This window comes from Canis lupus, chromosome X (assembly GCF_003254725.2).
Source record: "Canis lupus dingo isolate Sandy chromosome X, ASM325472v2, whole genome shotgun sequence".
Classification (NCBI taxonomy): Eukaryota; Metazoa; Chordata; class Mammalia; order Carnivora; family Canidae; genus Canis; species Canis lupus.
In genome coordinates, this window is record NC_064281.1 from 112,662,558 (window position 1) to 112,685,126 (window position 22,569).

The 22,569-nt window shown below is 40.8% G+C and overlaps 1 long non-coding RNA gene across 1 annotated transcript; it reads left to right on the forward strand.

Annotated features, from left to right (window-relative positions):
• The first annotated feature begins 1,837 nt into the window (after positions 1–1,837).
• LOC118353802 (uncharacterized) lies at positions 1,838–6,249 on the forward strand. The gene is made up of 3 exons (XR_004813190.2): positions 1,838–2,078; positions 4,228–4,337; positions 5,724–6,249. It is a non-coding gene; the product is annotated as an uncharacterized LOC118353802 (long non-coding RNA).
• The last annotated feature ends 16,320 nt before the right edge of the window (positions 6,250–22,569 follow it).

Below are 22,569 nucleotides of genomic sequence, written 5' to 3' on the forward strand. Positions count from 1 at the left end.
GGCTTTGATGTTGGCAAGGCCCCAAGGCCAAGTGAATTTCATTCTTCAAAGAAATAGTTCTATCAACCATAAAATCCCTTTTAGTGTTCTCAAGATTAGAACATGGATGGAATGTAGATAACTTCCACTTTAGCACTGATACTTAGAGATACCATCACATAATCTATACCCTTGAATATGTTTGAAGGCAGAAAATGGCATCGGTGATTGACGTTTGATAACGTCTACAGTTTCCCAAAAGCAGAGGAGAGCAAAATCTGCTTGACCATTCCTTTTGCTCTGACCTCAGCTCCTGGCAGGTATGGGGACTCTCTTTCCCAGAAAGTGAATTGATGGCGGGTGAAATTGAGTTCTTTGACTTAAGTAACTGGTTGTGCTCAACTTAGAGCCAAAGGACAACAGAAATATTCTCTCAAACCTCTCCTCCAAAGAACACAGAAGAATTGCTGCCATTGAAATGATACGGTTTTACAGATGGAATTCACACTGACTTTCTGAGCACAATTCGAGTCCGTGACTCGAGGCATTTTTGTACAATGTTCCTTACATCTGCAATGTCCTTTCCTCCCATGTTAGTGTGTTCAAATTTGACACAGTTTTGATAAGCCGCCACCCTAGAAAAGTTACGTATGATCCCTCCCCATTTCCCTTTCTCTGGCATCCCTGTCCCCCTATTTTCAAAAAAAAAAAAAAAAAAAAGGAAAAAGTCAAGAGGACGATGAGGAGGTGGAGTAGAAAGCAAAGAACAACAGAAACAGAAAGCTCTGATTTGCTGAGCACCTATTGTGTAGGAGAGGGTGTGCTTCATACCCATGATCTAATTAAATTATCCCAGTGACTCCCTCAGAAAGAAAATAGCTATCATTTCTATTTTACAGAGAAGCAGACAAGCTCCTCTTAGATGTTAACCATCTGAGGCCATTCATCTAATAATAGCTAAAGAGTATATATACTATAACATAAATACTTATTTTGAAAGACTTACCATTTTTTTTTGAGAGAGAGAGACCGGGTGAGCAAGAGAGAACACAAGGTGGGGAGGCGCAGAGGGAGAAGGAGAAGCAGACCCTGTGCTGAGTGGGGAGCCCGACACAGGGCCTGATCCCAGGACCCCAGGATCACTACCTGAGCCAACATTTAACCAACTGAGCCGCCCAGTTTATATATATATATATAAAATTATATAAAATATATTATAAAATATATAAATTATATATATTCTATATATTTAATATATATAAATATTTATATTTGTATATAAATATATCCAAATATATATATATGTTGTATATCCAAAATATATATATATTATATACCTAAAAAAAACCTTATTAAAATAATTTGCCTTGACATAGGAAAAATAAGTTGGGCTTCCAAATATTCAAATTGATAATTAAGAGCTGTCTAAAATATCCAACACCTTTAAGCTCTGTAAAGTAACTATCAAAATGGTTAGGTACTAGCATTGAGAATATCCACAATTATGCCATCATGATGAAATATTAAGAAAGCCTGCCAAGACAGAACTGAAAGATGTCAAATGGAAAAAAAACACCATTCTCCTTCCCCAGGACAAATAATTCTCAGTCTGTGTTAAAATCAAAGGAAATTTCTCACTCGGTTCTTACAATCCTTTGTCCAGTTTTTGTGTCCGAAGGTAAAAACAGCTCTTCAATCTATGCTAGGAAAAAGGAACATGAAGTTCTATTGCTGTGGCAGCTGCCGTTGCTACTGATTTCATAACTCCTTGGCAGACACACAGCTGACCAGATTTGCTGATAAAATGTGAGGCATCTTAAATTGTTAATTTATTGAACACTATTCTTTAATAGCTATGGAAGACTTATTCACACTGTAGAAAATTTCTAAAAAATAGTCAAAAATGGACGAATTACGTTTAACGTTAAAGAATGCCAATATTTTAAAGGCTGATCTGATATGATCATTTCTGATATGGTGTGGAGAGTTTCCCTTTGTAACCTGAAGAAATAAAGGGAATGTGACACAAATGAAATGACGAAAATGCGTGGGACGCAACATCACCATTTAAGGCAACAATGTCAGCAAAGACAATTTAGGTAAGAACCACGGAAATGGAATAAAATTCAAGGAACATTTTTAAGAGCTACTACAAAGACTTTTGCTGGGGGTTTTAGAACAAGGAAACAGATGGGGGAAATAACTGTCTAATGTTTTTGTTAATGTAGCATAAAACCCCAATTATCTAGGCTGCTGGGGGAATCAGGTGTTTGGCTTAATTTTTTTGGTTAGCTGAGTTACTCTAAGACCCAATAGTATCTCAGCCATTGTTGTTGGAAATTGTTCCAAGGCTATTGAATAGCACCTAGGGATTGTAAATTGAATTTTCCTTTGTGGACCTTCAAGTGCCTTAACGTGGATTTTTCTTTGTGGATGTTGCAGTGTTCTTCAAGGTCTTCCATTCTAATCGGGCACGACTCTAATGGTAGACATGGGCTCGAGAGTGAACCTAGGGTACAACGGGATATTCTTTAAAAAATAAATATATAATGTGAATTTCTTTTCAATTGATTTCCCTCCTTCTTTTAAAGCCCTGGCCTCCTATGCAGGCGGTGAAGGTGATTATCTTCTAGACATAATGTGGGGGTTCTTAGAGATTCTCCTGACTCCTAAAATGTTCTTAGCCACACTGAACACCATTAGAGATGTAGTAATTTGAAAGTATAAATTAATCATTTTAAAATACAATCATCTCTGGAAGGGCTGATAATTGATTTGTTTATACCATAGTTTAAATTGATCTGATCAAACTGCTTTCTATCAGGTAGCTACCTGAGTTCTGTAAATAGATGAAATGGGGCTTTTAATTGGGAAAGGGATTTTAGAGCATATAGGATTTCCAGAGAATCATACAGTGCCTACATAATTAATGAAAGGACAGACCGACCCTTATTAGGAAGTGTTTTTAAATTCCTCCTCATTAAAGTTCCAATGCTAAATTATCATGCTATTTTGAGATTGCCCCTTGTACTCAACATTATCCTTTAACACACTACATATTCTGTGATGGCAGGGACCATATCCTTCATAGCACTCATCATATTCGTATGACTAATTAATAAGTGAGTTAGGCTTTACCATTATATTCACTGTGCTTAGGACAGTCCCTGATATAGAGGAGACATTCCATAAATATCTGTTGAAAGAATAAATGATGTGAAAATATTTGTGAACAGTAAACAGAGATAAGAGGGATTTTTATAAATAGCAATTGGTATTATTATTATTACTCTTTAAAAAGTACTCTGCGTACTTATAAAGGACAAAATTGAGGTTCAGAGGTGTTACATATATTCGTAACACCCTGGACTTTTCCTTCATAAAATTTTTCATAATATCTTATTGAATAATATTTGTTTATTGTTAGTATATGCTCCAGAGGCTAATGTAGTTTCATTTATGCTATATCATAAAACCTACATGAGTACCTACCGTAAGTAATTTCTTGACAAATATCGGTTGAATAAACCAATGATTAAAATTTCACTGATAGCATTAACCACCTTGTACAAGTTTTAAAAGAAAGGGGCAGAGGGAAGCCTGGGTGGCTCAGTGGTTTAGTGCCACCTTCAGCCCAGGGTGTGATCCTGGAGACCCGGGATCGAGTCCCATGTCAGGCTCCCTGTATGGAGCCTGCTTCTCCCTCTGCCTGTGTCTCTGCCTTTCTCTCTCTCTTTCTCTCTCTCTTTTTCTGTGTGTCTCTTATGAACAAATAAATAAATAAAATCTTTAAAAAAGATAAAAGGGACAGAAATATTTCAGGATATGCCATGTGTTCATGATTAAAATGTCCATTTACAAATGATACTTTTACTCCATCCAATGTCATGCAACAACCACATTACTGGATTTCTGAGATGGTACGTAGTCTACGGGATGGGGCATAGAAGAGATAAAACAATTTACATGAAATTAATAAAGAGTATGAATTTGAGCTATCCTGGAAGGTATATCCTATACTTCAGGATATTTCAGCATTGATTTTACTCTGTACAACCAAATGGATTGCTCACAAGAGTTTAATAGACATTTTACAATATACAGTTGGCATAGCTATATAGTATATACCATAATTATATATATTTACATAACCTGTATTTATATAACCTGTAACCTACCATCTTATAGTATATATTGTCAAATAATTCGGGCCCATTTGACATGCAACAAACTCTGATTGTCATCTAGACTCCAAACTTGGATTTCGAGACAAAACTGGGTAATCCACAGCCCTTGGATTCCAGTCATCTACAGTCTATGGAGAAAGACAGATGCATACACAACTACAATGGTGCAAGGTATGGTATAAGAGATGTGTGTAAAACCTATTTTTGGAACAATTCATTCTTCTTGAGTGGGGCGAAGTGAATGGCGGTTAAAGAAATTAAGAGAGAGGAGGTATTATACTCCAGTATAATAAATAAATAAATACAGTATTATTATACTGGAGTCCAGTTATACTGGACTTTGAAGGATGAGTGAAAGAATCGTAGGGATATTAGTCAGAGCCATGAAAGAGTACTGTATATTTGGAAGAGTTACAGGAGATTACAACATATATACCATAGCCAAGTTTTGAAGGGCCTTTTATATCAAGCTAAGAAGTTTGAACTTCATCCAAAGGCTAGTGGCGAGCTGCTTGGTGTGTGAAAAGCTGGAGACTAACAGGGGCAAACTGTTTTGGTTTGATCACTCTGACAGCGCGGATGATGCTTCGGGGAAGAAGGAGAAAAACTGGATGGAGGATACAAGGTTATTTTAATAACCCAACTGAGGAAAAAAAAAATAACCCAAGTGAGAGATGACGAGAACTGAAATCAGGGATGTGGCAAGGATGATAAAGAGGAAAAGAGGAATGAAAGACGGAAGAGAGTTTTAGTGATTTCTGGGGATGGATTTATTGGTTTCAATAGAGTCAGCTCACATTTTATTCTAAATTCCATGTTACACTGCCTTTTTCTTTAACTTCAATAAACATTACTGATAGTTAACTGACACACAAGATTCTGTGCTTGGCTCTACGTTAATAAGCCAATAATGCATATACGCTTTGCCCGCAAAGCTCACTGGTGCCAAATAAACTGTATTCAGTACAGTGGTTATGATAATAGCTTACTATAAGTTATGGGATAATAACGATTGATCAATTCAACTTGGAGATATCAGGGAATACTTCAAAAAGAAAATGCTGAAACTCCAGGAGTCTCTCAGGGAGAAAAGTTGAGAATGCCATCCCATATAGTTGGTATGCAGAAGGAATGAAATAGATGAAAGTCTGGGTCGTATTTTAAGGCCGCTGTATGCTGTGCCCTGGAACTTGGGTTTATTTTTTCTTTAGTTGTTATGAAAACTTGATTTCTTCTAAGAAAAAGACAGACTGGATCAGCTTTGGTTCTCAAAAGGTCTTAGGTTAGCATGTGGAGATCAGACTGGAGTAGCACAATCCTAGAAACCAGGAGACCAGTTAGGCAACCACTTTGGTAGTCCCAGAGAGAGGCAATGGGGCCTAGGTTAGGGTGATAGCAGTCAGGATAGAAAAGGGAGGATGAACTGGAGAGATAGGAATTAATTGGCTATTGGACTTGATATGATACACGAGGGACAAGGAAAACTCTAGAATGGCTCCTACTGATGTGGGAAACAAAGGCAAAAGAAAAGTCATTTCAATTAAAATCTCTTTACAGCTTGCAGCCCACTGATAGATCCCCAACACACCCAGAGCATGACCGTCCTCAGGCAACTCGTGGCCACCTTCGTACTTTCATGTTGAAAAGTCACCTCATCTTGGCAGCAGCTGGCCCCTCCATGTCCTGAAAGACTTCCTTCTGGATTCCTTGGAGACCTGCCCTGTCCCTCAACCCCACTAATTAAAAAATATACCATCACTCACTCTTCACAATCCCAGTATGGCTCTTTCTGCCCACAGGTCCTGTACCATGAAGAGGGAAAGGGTGAAGGGAGAGGTGGGAGCGATAGGAGGCCCCTGGGTCCCCTGACGGGGCTCCAGATCTATTCCTGGCAGGTGGAGCAGAACCAGAGAGAAGGGATGACGCAAGAATCTCAAGGCCACAAGCTTCTCAGCCAGTTCTCAGTAAAAGACTGCCACTAAAAGCCCTCAGTGGAAGCCCCTTGGGACTCCTCTCAGGCCAGAGAGCTTTTCTCTTTCCTCTCTGCTCTGACCTTCACTTAATAAACTTTCACTTCACTTCACCCTTTCGTGTTCTTGAGATTCATTCTTGGACTCCGTGAGACAAGAACCCTGCAACCCTGCAACACGACCAGCAGAGAATTTCTCTTAAATTATGTCATCCTAGAGGTGCCAACATGGAAGCAAGACGAATCTGACTGAAAAGACCAGTGTATGTTTATGGCTTTATTTTCTGCGAAATGATGTCCTTCGATGGCAAATGACATGGAAACACATAGCAGAATACCCTCAAGTACTATTTCTTGTTTATTTTTTAAGATGTATTTATTTTTATCGGGGTGGGGGGGCAGAAGGAAAGAGAGAGAGGGTCTTTCTGCGCTGAGCCTGCCAAGGGGCCCAATTTCACGACCCTGAGATTATGACCAAGGGTCAGGCACTTAACCAATTGAGCCACCCAGGCTCCTCCTCAAATACTATTTCTAAGTATCATCATGATTGTGACACCCAAACTGAATTTTCAATTTAATCAAACTATAAGTAGCACCATGAACAATTTGTTTTTTTTTTTAAAGATTTTATTTATTTATTCATGAGAGACATACAGAGAAAGAGAGGCAGAGACACAGGCAGAGGGAGAAGCAAGCCTCATGCAGGGAGCCCAACGTGGGACTCGATCCCAGGTCCCCAGGATCACGCCCTGGGCGGAAGGCAGACGCTCAACCACTGAGCCACCCAGGCGTCCCAAACAATTTGTTGTAGTTGATAGACACCTAATAAGAAAATATTTTTCGTATACATATTTGCTGAAATCAGCTTCCTCATTATCTTTCAAACAGTTCCAGGTAAAATAACAAAATAATGGGGCCATCTGTAGAATACCTTACAAACATTACACACAAAATGTAGTTGACATGCTGACCTTAAAAATGCTTACCACCAGTCGGTTCTTTTTTTTTTTTTTTTTCCACCAGTCAGTTCTTAAAGTACTGCCTGCACAACAAAATAACATACCAGAGCAGAGAGGTTCTCAGATACAAGTAGACATCTCAGCGACACGATCAAGGACTTTCCAGTTGTTTCTGCCCGGGTTGAATGCTGAGTCTGGGCTTTGGACAAGTTACTTAGCCTTTCTGAGCTTGATTTTTCACATACACAAATTCAGATTGGTGATGGCACTTTATTCCTAGGATTCTTTTGATAATTAACATATTTGCCTATGAGAAGGTTTGTGAACATGATTGCAAACACAACTGGAAGAGCAGTAAATGTAAATATTTTATTATTTATTACTGTGAGGAAAATCAATGTATGAAACAAGAGAGACTGAAGAAAGGCAGAAAAGAAGAATGAAAGAGAAAAGGAGAACGAAAGGAAAGAGCATCCGGGTGGTCAGTCAGTCAACCAGTCAAGAGTCTGCCTTTGGCTCAGGTCATGAGCTCAGGGTCCTGGGATGGAGCCCCTTGTCATCAGGCTCCCTGCTCAGTGGGGAACCTGCTTCTCCCTCTCCCTCTGCCTCTCCACCCTGCTCATGTGCTCTCTCTCTGTCAAATAAACTAATAATAATAATAATAATAATAATAATAATGAAAAGGAAAGGGAAAAGGAGATAGATGGGTAGATAGAAGGAGCAGGTAAGAAAATAAAGAAATGAATAGAACAAGGAGAGGAAAAGAGGCAGAGGGAGCACATGACTTTAGGGTGACCCAAAGCATCTGAAAGGTTTCCCCTAGTAGGACAGCATCATAAAGCTGCCCATACAAATGGAAAGTACTTGTGCTTTTTTTCTAGAAGCAGAAGAAAATCTTCTGGGGGTAGGTGTCCTGCTGTGGCATAAAAGGGAGCACCAAGGCCCTAGGAAAATGGGGGAGCATACTCCTCCCAGCACCTACAGGAGGGAAGGGCACTGCAAGGGCACTTGAGTGTCCCCTCGGTATCTGGGGTATGCAGTGTCACGAGGGAGAGGGCTTTCCCTTTGGCAGTCCCCTTGTTCCTGGGCAGCGGGGAATTTAGAGTGTGCAGAGGGCAAAGGATTCCAGAGGTGAGGAGGGGTGGAAAGTAGCCTTTCTGGGCTCAGAAAAGACTTTGTGTCGCTGAATAGGATGTATTTATCTTAATTCCTCTGTGGCCTGGATATGACACAAACATTGATGATTAAAAACTGAAGATGTGAAAATCTAGGGTGGCGGGTGGGGGGGGAGACAAAGAGAGAGAGAGACAAGGAGGAGGAATCTTAATATATTGGATGTCAGTCCAGACGCCTCAGCATTCAGTAAGCTCACTTCCCCATTTCCTTTAGCTTCCAGTTGAGATCCTGTCATGGGGAGCTTTCATATCCTCCACCGATACTATTTAATCCGGTCTTTTCAATAATTTTTTAAGGACTATTCGGTTGGATTTCATTATATGAGCAAAGCATATTGGTTAAATTCCCTAGAAGCTCCCACCCCCACCTCCAGGCAGCTAGACCCACTGGTGTCTGTAATTATGAAGTACTTGCCTCTTTTGGCTTCTTTGATTATTTGCTATCCGATTCAGTAAGGTCTAAATGTTGACAAGTGTGCCATGTGGATAAAGCCACCGAGCACAGGTTCTATTGGATGTGTCTTTGGAAGACAGGGTCATCAAAAGCCCTGGACTGGGATGCAAGGACACTAGAATTTCAAATAAGTATTTGGCAAATCCTCCCTTTCCACTATGCTGTTTCATTCCAAACTGTACTGAGTTAATTTGCCAAGCACTTATCCAGACACTATCAGAGATATTACACAAATATTATTTCTACTGTTTAAACAGGATTCCAACAAAACTGAGCCCCTGTCATGTGCATGCCAGCTTTGTTAGATGCTGGCCTTAGAGAAAGGTGAGAGCGTGCCAAGGCTGGCAGGAAGTACAAGTATTGATAAGGTTAAGTATTACGCTGTATGGTAACTACACTGGAATTTTAAAAATAATAATAAATTTTTAGAAATTTTAGAAACTTATGGGGAAAGATACAAGTATGCATCTTAACACATTACGAGAACCCACTATATTTCAACTGAGAATTTGTCATTTATTTTAAAGATTTTATTTACTTATTCATGAGAGACACAGAGAGAGGCAGAGTCATAGGCAGAGAGGGAAGCAGGCTCCTCGAGGGGAGCCCGATATGGGACTCGATCCCAGGACCCCAAGATCACAACCTGAGCCAAAAGCAGATGCTCAACCACTGAGCCACCCAGGCATATCCATACATAAAAAGTTTATCCATACATAAAAAGCAAAAAGACACTATAAAAAAAATAAAAAATCAATTAGAAAGCATAAGCTAAGATCATGGAAATGAGTCCAGTAAGCCAGGTATCAAAATAAATGCCAACAAGCTACAGAAGGATTCAGAATAGGTCCCCCAACCACCCCCAAGAATGTACTACTTTGACACGGAGATTATTTTGAGCTTGTTGTGCCCAAGATTGCGAATCCGAGAAACCACCAAGGAGCCAACACCAATGCAAGCGCACGAGGGTTTATTTACAAGCTCGAGCTTGGGTCCAAGTACACCCAACACAGCGGGGGAGCAGGGACTTGGACCCCAAAGTGGGTTACAGCTGGGTTTTTTATAGGCTGCTCTAGGGGATTTTCAGAAGGGGTGGAGGAATTTCTCAAATTCTGTTTACACTCTGATATGGGGCTTTCAAGGACATTGAGCTCTGTTCTCATTCTGATATGGGGCTTTCTACCATGGGCATGGGCTCTGCTGTCTTTCTGATATGGGATTCCCTGCTGAGGACATTGAGGACATTCTGCAATTTTTCCCATAAAGTTCAGCTCTTATTCACAGGGGCCTAAGATGGCTGTACTTGTGCTAACCCTAAACTTTATGTGGGATGGCCTTAATTTTTCTCAGCCTCCACAAGCTGAAGGTATTTGAGACCCTGGGGGCTCAAGAAACCTTGGTTCCTTCCTTAACCCCATAAAAGATCGAAATTAGAGGTCTTTCCCAGAATAAGGGTTATTAGCAGAGATAAATTTTATCTGAGGGACCCATGTGTATGGCAGGACAAACATCTACTCTTACGGCCCTGTGAAGTGCATTTCTTTCCTCTGAAATCCCAGATCCCTATCACTTCCTCCTTAGTTCAGAATGACCATAAACCTCCTCTTGCCTGTCTTTGGAATTTCCAGGTCTACATGGATTCCCTGAGCATATGGCCATTAAATTTGATTTTCTCCTGCTCATCTGTCGTATGTCAATTTTATTCTTAGTCCAGGTAGAAGGATCTTTGAGGGGGCAGAAATTCTTGTTCCCCAACATTACATTCCTGAGTAAAAGACAAAAATTTTCAAGTTGCATTTAAAAATTCAACTATGGGGTGCCTGGCTGGCTCGGTCAACAGAGCGTGCAACTCTTGATCTTGAGGTTATCATCAAGTTCCAGCCTTATGTTGGGTATAAAGATTACTTAAAAATAAAATCTTTTAAAAAATTTCAACTATATGCTTTTTATTAAAGACACATATAAAATAAAAAGTAGAGAGGGAAGATAAATTCCCTTTTTAGTTAAAAAAAAGAAAAAATATATATATACCTAATGCACGCACTTGTACCACATGTACCTGTGTATTTGTGTGTGTGTAGTATTAAAAAAATTCAGTGTCATAAATCTGAATATCTGAATTATTTTATTAAGTTATTCATGAATCAAGCAGCAGCATTCCATCTAGCAAGAGAAAGGCCCAGAGGAGTTGTACAAAATGAAAGGTTGTTAGAGCAGGAGGGTGGGGCAAAGAAGTTATCAGCAAAACAGAAGATCCTTTCATTGTCCTTGGAGGGAGGAAAGCCTTGGAGGGAGGAAAGAACAGCACAGATGGTTTTCTTTTTTGTTTGTTTGTTTGTTTTTACTGAAGTTCAATTTGATAACATATAGTATAACCCCCAGTGCGCATCCCATCAAGTGCCCTCCTCAGTGCCCGTCACCCAGTCACCCCACCCACCTCTCCTTCCACTACCTTTGTTCGTTTTCCAGAGTTAAGAGTGTCTCATGGTTTGTCTCCCTCTCTAATTTTTCCCATTCAGTTCCCCTCCTTTCCCCTATAATCCCTTTCACTATTTCTTATATTCCCCATATGAATGAAACCATATAATGATTGTCCTTCTCCGACTGACTTATTTCACTCAGCATAATACCCTCCAGTTCCATCCACGTTGAAGCAAATGGTGGGTATTTGTCGTTTCTACTAGCTGAGGAATATTCCATTGTGTACATCGACTACAGATTCTTTATCCATTCATCTTTCTATGGACACCGAGGCTCCTTCCACAGTTTGGCTATTGTGGACATTTGCTGCTATGAACACTGGGATGCAGGTGGTTCCGGCGTTTCACTACACACGGATGGTTTTCATACAGATGCCCTTAACACTGCTCATCAGGAAAGTTCAGAGCGAAGGGTAAAAGGCCCCATTCCCAGGTAAGGATGAAACTGTAATCAAGTCTCTGCTGTTGACAGGGGCAAATGCTTCTCTACTTTGGGCTGCGGTCTCTTTTTTTTTTAACAATTACCCCCACTTCATCAAACTCTAGCCTGAGAGGTGTGATAAAAATTAAGGGCATTAGCACCACTCTCAGTGGCCTCTATGAGGTTCTTAGGCTTTCTTACTGGTCCTGTGTGTGATATTCACAGATGCAGAGAGCTTTCAGCTTTTGTTTTTACAACACTTGTCCCCCTATCCATGGAAAATACTTTCCAAGACTTCCTAGTGGATGCCTGAGGCCTCAGACAACACTGACCCCTCTGTATACTATGTTTTTCCCTATATATAGTCATGATCGTTTATAAATCAGACATAAGAAGAGATTAACAACAATAATAAACTAAACAACTCTAACAGTAGTCTGCAATAAAAGTTACAGGAATGTGGTCTCTCTCAAAACACCTTATTGCCATCTCCCTTCTTCTGAGGATGTGAGATGATGAAATGCCTATGGGAGGAGACAAAGTGAGGCAAGTGACACAGGCACTGTGGCTCAGTGTCAGGCTACTCCTGACTTGGTAATTTGTCAGGAGGAGGATCTTCAACCCCAGGGGGAACTGAAATTAATAAGGGATGGTCAGAAGAGAGGCAGGTAGGGACAAGCCCCTCCCCACCAAGAGGAAACCACCCTTAAAACGATTTTGCTCCACCCTTTAGGAGCCCTCCACTCTTTCCCTAGTGAACAAACTACCTAACAGGTAAGTAGATGAGCACCTGGACAAAAGCCAGATTGGATGACAGACACGTGAAGGGTTAATCAGATGAAAACAGCCTGCCAACCAGCCCATAAAAACCCCTAGACTTAGAAATTTGGGGGACAACCCTCTTGGGTCCCATCTATCTCTGGGAGCTTTGTACTATGGCTCCATAAACATTGCCTTGCTGTCCATCACTGTCTGGGCCACCTCTTCATTCTTGCAAGCAGCGACACCAAGAACCCCAGCGCTCAAGGAGAAGAAATCCTGCAACCAAACCACGGATCGGGAGGCTGGGGGCTACAGTAATACTTGTGGAGAAGACATTATAGGCCCAATTTCCAAATACCTCCCTCTCACTGCCCACCCCCCCCAGAAACTTCTCCCCGAAGTCTGTATTCAAAGAATGCCAATTAGGCTCAAGAGAAGAGGGTAGGACATTTGTAGCACACAGGCACAGATATGGGCAAAAGACAACTGGGTCCAGATCTTTTCAAGCCCCTTAAGAGGCACGGGAAAGGTTTGGGGGGTTGGCATAATAAAGGGTAGGTGAAACAAGACAAAACCAGAAACGGAGACAAACCATAGGAGACTCTTATTAATCAGAGGACACAACCTGAGGGTGGCTGGAGGGGCGGAGGGGGGCGCCGGGGTAACTGGGTGATGGGCATGAAGGAGGGTACAGGAGGTAATGAGGACTGGGTGTTATAAGACTGATGAATCACTGACCTCTACCTCCAAGACTCATACTTTATATGTTAATATATTGAATCTTAATTAAAAAAAAAAAATAGGTGAATTTTACTCCTCCAGGGCCACACCTCTGGCCCTAGGGACATTTGCAGGACAAAGACAGTTGTTTCCAGTTCCCCATTGCAGACCTAATGAAGAGGCTGACCCGCCCTTTCAACTACCTTTGCTCCAATTTGCTTCTTTTCCTCTGAGTTGCGCAGTTTTGTTTCAGTTTAGGGGAGAAAGCCTTGAAAAAAATTTCTACCCGGCTTGAAATATCAGCTTCCGCCTTAGTCAAGTTTGTTATCATAAAGTCATTAAATCATTTCAAACATCTTGTGAAGGTTTCAGCCAGGACACACTAAATATCTCTGGCAGGATTGAATAAACCCATTAATTTTCATTTTAGCTTCCCCTTGAGTATTTAAGGGAATTACTGGTAAATAGTTTCCTGGAAAACCCCTTGGAGTCCTATCGGTCGTGGGAGGGGCCCCAAGAGGGGGGGCTCCTCTAGAGGTCACTTCGAGAAGAATTTGCATAAGAACATTGAGGATGATCTCTTTTCCAGTGTCCCAGTTGATTACAATTGAGACATCGATTTCTGGGCCAGGGTTTTGATAATGAACCCCTAGGAGAACGTAATGGAGGAGGCGTAGGTGTTATTTTGGGCCTCTGGCCTTGGAGCTGATGTAGCTGTAAAGCTATTAGCTTGGTGGATTTTTGTTTTGCAATTTTGCTCCAGGGTCCTTTCAAAATGCTCAGCTCCAGTCACTAGCTCACTCTGGCCCATGGCTCCCCATTCTATTTTCTGCCTTTTTTTTTTTTTTTTTTTTTTTTATCAATCCACTAATCTCAGGAGATAATCTATTTACAAAGAGAGCTGCTAGAAGAGGCGAGGTAACCTTATTTATTGTATTGAATTTGGAATGCCCTAAGAAGAGGGCCTCCAAGCAGGCTTTAAAGACTGCCATCAGATTCATTTTTCTTTTGTTTGAATGTTTGAATAACAAAACAATCAGTACGGGCCAGGAAGACTCAGCTTGTAAACGTCCAGATGCTGGGAAGCCTGGTTGGCTCAGTGGGTACAGGAGGCAACTCTTGACCTTGGGGTCTTGAGTTCCAGCCCTACGTTTGGTTTAAAAAAATAATAATAAATTCGGTTGCTACTTTGAGAGCCCTTTCTGGTGAAGGATCTGGAATATCATCCTGGGGGGTGGGGTTGTATAGCAGTGGGCCCTGATGTAGAGAACAAAGGTAAAAGAAATACACACAAAAAATAAATTTCCTTACAATTTACAGCCCATTTGGGCAATGGAGCTAGGCAGGGCTAGGTAGGGGGCCATGGAAGCAGGCTCACAAAAATCCCAAGAATGCTGAGGTGTAAGAAACCTGAGATAAGAAAACAAGCCATGGGGATCCCTGGGTGGCTCAGTGGTTTATTTTACTCCTGCCTTTGGCTCAGGGCTTGATCCTGGAGTCCGGGGATTGAATCCCAGGATCCAGTCCCGCATCAGGCTCCCAGCATGGAGCCTGCTTCTCCCTCTGCCTGCCTCTCTCTCTCTCTCTCTCTCTCTCTCTCTCTCTCTGTGTCTCTCACGAATAAATAAACAAAATCTTAAAAAAAAAAGGAAGGAAGAAAAAAAGAAAGAAAGAAAGATAAAAGAAAACAAGAAAGAAAGAAAAAGAAAACAAGCCAGACCGCCCTGCCCTAGTTGTGGGCTGGGAGAGTGTCTTTTTATGACAGTCATCTGTGACCAACAAAGGATAACCAGACCCCAAAGAAGTAAGGCCTTAAAGATGTTATCACTAGTCCTTACTCAATGGTGATAGCAGTAAATAATGTTGAAAGGATTTAGGATCCCTGGTTGGCTTCTAATAAAAGACCAACCCTATAAGCCCTCAGTGGCAACTCTGTCGGGAACCCTCTCACTCCTGAGAGCTTTCTCTTTCTCTTTACTTAATAAACTTCTCTCCCTTTATTCACTCTCCCATATCCGCGAGATTCTTTCTTAGACCCCTTGAGATAAGAACCAAGCTCTCCCGTATCACATTGACAAGTCCTTGATACAGGCAGAGTGATCTTCCTCTGGGAAAGCAACTGCCTCAATGTTCAATACTCTAGCTTAACATTAGCCAGACCTACAGGATCCTATAAGTCTCCTTTAATATATAAAAATTCGTTTGGAGGGGTGCCTGGGTGGCTCAGTTGGTTAAGCAACCCACTCTTGATTTCAGTTGAGATCATGATCTCAAGGTCGGGGGATCCAGCCCCAAGTTGGGATTCATGTTCAGCCTGGAGTCTGCTTGGGATTCTCTGTCTACCTCTGCCCCCCACCCCACTCGCATACATGCTCAGTTTCTCTATTTCTCTCATTCTCTAAATAAATCAATAAATACATAAATAGATTTTTAAAACATTTCTTTTGAAACTTCCTTCCCCCCCTCCCACCCGAGATATATGTTAGCAATCATCTTCCAAGCACATGGCCCACTGACGGTCTCAAGAATAAGGTTTTACCAGACAGTAGTAAATGACCTCATCCCAGCAATAGCTAGCCCCTCAAGGTCTTGGAAACCTTGCTTCCAAATTCCTTAGAGACTTAAGCTCTCCCTGACCCCCTCCCAATTTACTGTTATATAAATAACCACTCCTCATGACCCCAGGGTAGCTCCTTCTGCCCACAGGTCCTGTCCCTGGGCTTTAAAAAAAACTCCTTTTTGCACTGAAGACACCTCAAAAAATGCTCTCTTGACTGTTCACTCTGAAACTCAACATTTTCCTATCAGGCCATATGTTTGGAGGATGATTGCTAACATGTCTCTTGGATGGGGGTAGAGGTAAAGGAAGTTTCCAGAGGGATTTTTTTTTTTAAGATTTTATTTATTTATTCATGAGAGGCACACACAGAGAGAGAGGCAGAGACACAGGCAGAGGGAGAAGCAGACTCCACGCAGGGAACCCGATGTGGGACTCGATCCCAGGTCTCCAGGATCACGCTGCAAGTGGCGCCAAACCGGGGCTGCCCCCAAAGGGATTTTTATATGTTAAAGAAGACTTACAGGATCCTAGCGGTCAGACTGAGGTCAAAGGTAAGGTTGCTTTTTGCCTCTAGCAAAGTATTAACACCAAGGCAGTTGAGTCCCTGGAGGAATGTTACCCTGTGAATCTTAAGAACTTGTCAATGGGCTGCAAAGGAAATTTATTTTTTTTCTATATTTCTTATGCCTTTTGTTCTCCAAGTCATCCTGGACTCTAAAATCTTAAAAAAAACAAAAAGCAAAACAAAACAAAAAAAACACCTTTTGGGGTTCCTCCCTTGACTTAGGAAATTCTTTAATTTATAAACATTAGTTCAGCAATTGACTAAGGGGTGAAGTATACCTGAATGGGTTTGTCTGCAGCCTTGGGGAGTTTTATTTTACTTTATTTTATTATATATTTTTTAAGATTTTATTCTTGAGTAATCTCTACACCCAACGTGGGGCTTGAACTCACAACCCCTAGATTAAGAGTCATACGTTCTGCTGAGTGAGCCAGTAAGGGACTTTTTGGTGAGTTTTTTATACAGTAACTGTCTAATAGTCTCTTCAGAGTGGAAAGGCGGTTCAGAGAATTACTGAAAAGTGAGTACTGAAGTGAAAAAGGAAGGGGGCGGAAGGGGGGTCATGTCAGCTTCATAGTCTTCTGTTTTAGGTCCCTATTGTGTCTTTAATTTTTCATTAGTTTTTTTTTGTAACAAGTCCTTTAATGAAGTTATTTTGGAATCTTGAAGCCTTCTGTATGCTTCTATATACCAATTAAAGTAGACATCCCATTCTGTTTATTCAACTTTAGGATCCCTTGCTCTCAAGTGAATTTCTTAAATGAGTGATCCTGTCTAATTGGAATGCTCCCAATAATGACCAGTGTAATTCTAGATTCTTTGCAGTAAAATTTTGTCATCTTGCTAGATATCTGCAACTTCCAGGACTATGGTTCTTCCTTTTCTTCTTTATTTTTTTTTACAAGACAATTGTTCTTATATATATATATTTTTAAGATTTTATTCATTTATTCATGAGAGACAGAGAGAGAGAGAAGCAGAGGGAGAAGCAGGCTCCATGCAGGGAGCCCCATGTGGGACTTGATCCCAGGTCTCCAGGATCACGCCCTGGGCTGAAGGCAGCGCTAAATCGCTGAGCCACCTGGGCTGCCCCTGGACTATGGTTCTTATACATAAAATAAGCAGGTTACCAGAAGGTGGCATGCTCAACATTTCCGATGTAAAGCATCCCATTTCTTAAGCAAGGTCTTTGGGTTTCTCAGAGCCAAACAAGTATCTCTGCTCTCTGACTTCCAAGTTTTCCTTTTAGCAACAGTCTTTACCTCCTGTGCACATGAACAGAAATCACTGGTGACTCTGGTGACTGAGGAAATGCAACTGAGGATATGCAACTGAGGATAACAGCAGTAACCAATGAACCAGGGACTGGGGGCAGGACACAGCCAGCCAGGCTCAAAGAATGGGCACTGTGGACTAAGTCTAATATAAAACTACAACCACCAACAACAGTTCCCAATGTGGAAGTTGGGGAAGGATCCCGAACACATGGAGAATTGTAGACTAAACCATCAGCAGTTCGCAGCATGGAATCCAGAGGCAAAAGGAATGTAAATGATGCAAGCATTGTGAGGGGGCATTAGGCTACTCCTTTTTTTTTTTTTAAGGTTTTCATTTATTTATTTGAGAGAGAATGCGAGCAAGTGAGAGAGAAAGCATGAGCAGCGAGGAGGGGCAGAGAAAGAGGGAGAAGCAGACTAACCACTCAGCAGGGACCCAGATGCAGGACTAGCCACCAGGACTCCAGGATCATGACCTGAACCTAAGGCAGACACTCAACCAACTGAACCACCCAGGCATCCCAAGCTACTCTTGACCAAACAATATTAGGAAAAGGATCATCTGCTAGTGTAGCATAGTATTATCAGACTTGATTAGCAAAGATTTAAAAAGGATGAGACCAAGGATGCCTGGATGGCTCAGTGGTTGAGCATCTGCCTCTGACTCCGGGCATGATCCTGGACTCCGGGGATGGAGTCCCACGTCGGGCTCCCTGCATGGAGCCTGCTTCTCCCTCTGCCTATGTCTTTGCCCCTCTATCTCTGTGTCTCTCATGAATGAATAAATAAAATCTTTAAAAAAAAAAAAAGAATGAGACCAAAGATAGGAAAGATCTGAAGAGAGAAAAAACAGTTAGAGTGGAATAGCTTCCCTTCAGGAAATAAAATGACGAATTAAGGAAGGGAAATAGAAAAAGAAAGAAAAAAATCATTCAAGATACATTTCAGAAGTGGAGGTGACATGACCTGGTGAGTAATTAGCTGGAAGATAGAAAAAAAGTAAGTATTAGGGTTATAATAAATTGTTCCTTTTCTCAAATGCTGCATTGTGATTATATTGATAAATTTATTTCCTTATGTATCAGTAGGGAAGCCTCTGTGCAGATAACCGGACCCAGATCTTGAGCCAAATATATACTTCACTTATTAATTCTTAGATTGGCATTGTGTCTCATTATCAGAGTCTTTTAAGCTTGGTACATGTTTCACAGCCCAATATAACTTGAACAATCCTATGTAAACTAATATCATTGATTTATTAGACAGTGATCATTGCTCCAACTTTCTGCTCTCTCTTGAGGCTTTGGCCTGGAGTCAACACCTGACACCTCTCTGACATCACTTCTTAATTGAAATGGAAACTGAATAATGAACACATAGAAATGTTTGTGAGCTTTTATTATTTTTTATTGGAAGATTTTATTAATTTATTTATGAGAGACAGAGAGAGAGAGAGAGAGAGAGAGAGAGAGAGGCAAAGGCAGCAGGAGAAGCAGACTCCCCACGGAGCAGGGAGTCCAATGCAGGACTCTATCCAAGGACCTTGGGATCACAACATGAGCAGAAGGCAGACGCTTAACCACCTGAGCCACCCAGGCACCCTGTGAGCTTTTATTCTGTTGGAGAGGTCAAGTCTATGAACAAACAGTTGGTATCTATCTCTCAGAAAAGAGTTGGAGATTAGCTCCCTGGCTCCTCTCAAAATTTACGCTGGTGTCCCAATCACTGTATATCTAACTTAGGAATTTGAAGAGGACTGGAAAATTTGGATTTGTTCTGAAGATGTCACAGAACAATAGAGGCAGAAAATCTAAACACGACAGGCCATTTATTCATTTGGCAATTATTTTTGGTGCCTGCCGTATTCTAGACACTACTACTACTACTACTACTACTACTACTACTACAACTATTACTAGTACTATTAATAATGAAAAAACCATACAGATATAATAATAATGATGAGATTATACTTCATTTCATTTAAATTGTCTCTTAGGGTTAAAATATAACGATGCCATGAAGTTATCTCTATGCTTTAAAGACTCATGAAATCCTTAAATTATCTCTTGCCAAAACCAAGAATTATCAGCGTCATCTAGAAATCCTCAATCCTCTCAAATAGCTCCCTGCATGGAGCCTGCTTCTCCCTCTGCCTGTGTCTCTACCTCTCTATCTCTATGTCTATCATGAATAAATAAATAAAATCTTAAAAAAAAAAAAAAGTGAGTTCCATAACCTGGCCTCAAGTAGTGAACAGAAACAACTACCCTTCTCGAGAATTTGTCAAATTATTCCAAAGATTGGATTTTTTCTTATCTCTCTGTTTTTTATCTTGCACATTACAGAGGTACTAAATTTATATTAAAATGTAAAAAAACAAACAAAAAAAAACAAAAAATAAAAAATAAAATGTACTATTACAGTCAACAGATCTACTTTATGCCTGGCACTAAGTGTGGTAACTAAATGAGTACCCAGAACATGGTACCTTTCCTCATGGAATTTGTAATCCAGTGAAGGAGAGAGATAATATACAGGTAAATGAATAAAATAATCTGGAAAGATATAACTCACATGGTAAAACGGGGTATGTGATGAAGTGTGACAAATACAAATGCCAGCGTCACAAACCAACTCCGCCTTCTTTATAGATATATCAAATTCATACAAGATTACTTCATTGTTAAGCAATTAATTATTGAACATCTACTCAATTTCACTATTCGAGGCAATGAGGATAGAGAAGTCAACCAGAGAAGGTCCTTGCCATTGTGGAACTTACATTCTAATTTTTTTTTAATTTTTTTTTTTTTAATTTATGATAGTCATACAGAGAGAGAGAGAGGCAGAGACATAGGCAGAGGGAGAAGCAGGCTCCATGCACTGGGAGCCTGACGTGGGACTCAATCCCGGGTCTCCAGGATCGCGCCCTGGGCCAAAGGCAGGCGCCAAACCGCTGCGCCACCCAGGGATCCCCTGGAACTTACATTCTAGTGGACACAGCATTTCTTGTCAGAGGTTCCATTAATCCTTGTGGTCAGTGTGTCCAAAGTTCTTCCCAAATAATGTGGTGGCTATTATCAAACCAATCAACTAATGCGGAGAAATGTGGAGGTGATAGTCCTCAGAGCAAAAAAAAATGTGCCAAGAGTAATCCTCAATTAATTCACATATAAAAATCAGTAGAATGCTGATGTGGAATAGTTCTGCTTTGTAAGCTGTGTATCCGTGTACTAGTTGTGGCTTCTTACTATTTACAGCACAAAATAAGATCACAAGAAAAAAATTTCTTCAAAATTAGTACGGAGCAAATTATCATTTGGAAAATGATTTAATTAGAGGGGGGAAAGTTGAACAAAAGGTTACTGAAGTCATCAGGCTGTGAACTTTCTGAATATTGATTTTTTAAATAGCAGAGCTCTACCTACAAGAGAAGGCATCATAAACATAAAACTAAAGCAGGGTTCTACACTTGAACAAAGAGCTATTGAATTTTCATGGGGGTGGTTGAAAGCAGTATCACAGAAGCACCTTTACTGAGAAATACGTTGTTGTTATTTTGTTGTTTTTTTTTTTTTTTTTTAAGATTTTATTTATTCATGAGAGACAGAGAGAGAGAGAGAGAGAGAGACAGGCAGAGGGACAAGCAGGCTCCATGCAGGGAGCCTGACGTGGGACTCGACCCCGGGTCTCCAGGATCACACCCCGGGCTACAGGCGGCACCAAACCGCTGCGCCACCGGGGCTGCCCGTTGTTGTTATTTTGAAAACCGGAACTTAATCATCTTTTATCTAGAAGAAGTGCCAGTTCCAAACATGTCACCCTATCCTAGTCACTTTGCAGAGCCCCTCCTCTATGGAGCACACTCAATTACTGGGGAACAGAAGGACAAAGAACACAGCCTCTGCCAAAATTTCTAAATGATCACCAGGAAAACAGAAATCCCAGAAATGCTACAATTTACAAGATAACCACAATGTTGTATGGAAGAACTATACTGATATTGAATTTAAGCAAGAGTGAGAAATGCATGATTTGTAATCATACCCCCAGTAAAGACTAGTCATTGTTAGCTTTCACAATTAATCTTAGCCTATTCAGTAGCAAAATTAATTCTACAGAAATTCTCACAGACTTCACATTTATTGGCCTGAACACCAAATTAATTTTCATCTGAAATTGCTTCCTTTTTCAAAGGTTGCTTTCAATCATTTCACTGTTTTATTAACATGACATTAGATTACTTGTTTAATGACATTTCCACTTTTCGCTAGTTATTTAACCGGCGTTAGGCACACGTAGTGAAGTCAATGCTTATAATCAAGGCGTGTTGTTTCCTTTAGAAAACGGAAGCCCCCAAAAGCTTCCCACCTAATGACACTCTGCAATATTATCCAATGTGGTAGGATTTATATTTATTTGTGTATTTCCTGACCTTTATTGTTCAGTAAGATGTCATGGTTTTACAAGTCTAACACCAATAACACTGTGCCTAGAGGCATCTAAGATGTTGAAAATGTTTTGACTGGCTCTTCACCCACCACCATCCTGGCCTATTGATTTGTGCAAACTCTTAATTTGTGGTATCCTACTGTCACGAGAACATACTCCTGAGTTGTTTTTTAATAATGGTGTCAAGAATTATAAAGTGTCTAAGATTTTATCATGCTTGCAAGATAAAAGTTAGCCAGCTATAATTTCATACATGCCAGCAGATGTCATGATTCCTGGGTCAGAAATGAAGGACTTGTGGGGATCCCTGGGTGGCTCAGCGGTTTAGCGCCTGCCTTTGGCCCAGGGCGCAATCCTGGAGTCCCGGGATCGAGTCCCACGTCGGGCTCTGCCTCTCTCTCTCTCTATGTCTATCATAAATAAATAAAATCTTAAAAAAAAAAAAAAGAAAAACAAAGAAACGAAGGAGTTGTTACAAATAGAGCAGGGAGCATGAGCCTCATATGGGTTATTTTCTCTTGTCCCTACCCTCCAGCTCCAAATCACATGGGAATGATACAGAGTGAGCAAGGTGGAGGGGTACACAAACAGCAGGTCGGGGCCATA